Raw genomic sequence first — 1,773 nt, 5'->3', positions numbered from 1 at the left:
CATTTTATGTACCCAGCACGAATCTCATCATTTTACCTGTGTTGCGGAACTGGACTGGGTCGATCGTCGGCTACCAGGTAGCTCAATTCCTCGAGCGTCCGTCTAAAGTTTGGAGGGTCCAAAGTTCGAACCCCGTACGTTCTGGTCTTGCATTTTCCGCTCCTTTTACACATATATTGTTGCCAGCTTTTTTAATGTCCCGGAACAATACTGCATTTGCTTCAGAAAATCACCCCCCAAAACGCCTGTTAGCTTAAAAGTCCCTTCAGGCACAGTAAGCTTTGAATATGAAGCCTACAACGGAGATTGAATTTAATATAATTGGAGATTTACCCCCTCTCCCTCCATGTCCAGAAAGATAGGAGCCAATAGGGGAAATATGGTTAAAGTTTGAGAGAGATAAAAGTTATTTGTGAGTGAAGAGATAACACAGGATATGGTCTTTGTTTTTTATAAAAAATAAATAAGTTTGTCTGAATACAGCAGTTTGTAGTTGGACTGCTGTGTAAGGAAAAGATACACACTGTACATATTTTAAAGATTAAAATGGTCTGTACGTATATCAACTCTTTGTGTCCGTGAGAACATGAATACCGATACGGTCATTACTATGAATATAGTTGGCATGTAATAAAGTTCTTTATTTGCTTTGGGTCAGTGATATATTTGTAAGCGATAATATGAAAACCAGGAGAGTGATTCATTTCCGTAGGCCCTTTTATATATCAACAGGTTACAGTACCAGCGTCAGGTTTGGAAATTGAAAGTCAACCATCTACGCAGTACGAAAGAGCTAAGGGTAGCCAGCAAGTTTTAAAGTATCTTTTATTTTTGCCTGATCAATAACGTTAATAAAATAAAATAGGATTTTTCTTTCCAAAAATAACACTTTTTTAAAACATTCCGCATCATATTGAGCTGTAAGAACATCTAAAGATGACAGAGTTATCCCCCTTCATTTATTAACACTCATGGCCATAGCCATTGTATCGATACAGGAATAAAACTAAAACACTGATATAACTTGTTTAAATACTTAATATCACGCACAAACAACACATTATGTAATTACAGATTATGTTTCTGTGATGTTTTTGTAAACTATTATTCCGAAATGGTATGTGAGAAGGGAGACAACTCCGATACACAGTCTCTAAAAAGTAAAATAAATGCCTATCACAGATAAACGTTATTTGTAGTGCAACACCACTTACGACGAAACATATATTTCAAGGAGATATTTAGCAAGAACATAAACACGGAGCACGTGACAACATAACAATTACAGCAAAACAACGGGCACAATACATACGGGACATCATATCCTGGGCCCGTATCCATGAAACGGTTCTCATGCTGAAACTCAGTTTCTGTGCTCAAAACCCAATTCCTTTTTCCAGTAATAAATAATTAAATGAAATCACATTTAACATTGATATTGTAACGAAGTGGTTAATTCTCACCATTGTAGGTGAAGTTTGTTACATGAGATACACTGTACTACCTATGGGAGACACCTTGTTATTGTTTATATGTTGATCAGCTGATCACTATTATTATATGTAAACTGTGCTAATATGATTGTTATGTAGTTTAACAAGTCTTGTATATATCAGTTATTGTTTAAGGACATGCAGGGTTGTTTATGGTCCCATGGATGTATAATAATTCGTGTGGGAATGCAGTTAGTTCCTTCCGCATGATTTACAGTGATTTCTTCTGTGTGCGGCCGTGTTTATGGGGTAGCCCTACCAGTGTTGAAGACGTAACTTC

The sequence above is a fragment of the Mizuhopecten yessoensis genome, unplaced genomic scaffold (genome assembly GCF_002113885.1).
Source record: "Mizuhopecten yessoensis strain PY_sf001 unplaced genomic scaffold, ASM211388v2 scaffold8469, whole genome shotgun sequence".
In the NCBI taxonomy this organism is placed as follows: domain Eukaryota; kingdom Metazoa; phylum Mollusca; class Bivalvia; order Pectinida; family Pectinidae; genus Mizuhopecten; species Mizuhopecten yessoensis.
The sequence above is the reverse complement of the archived record's forward strand: the minus strand, read 5'-3'. Positions refer to the sequence as shown.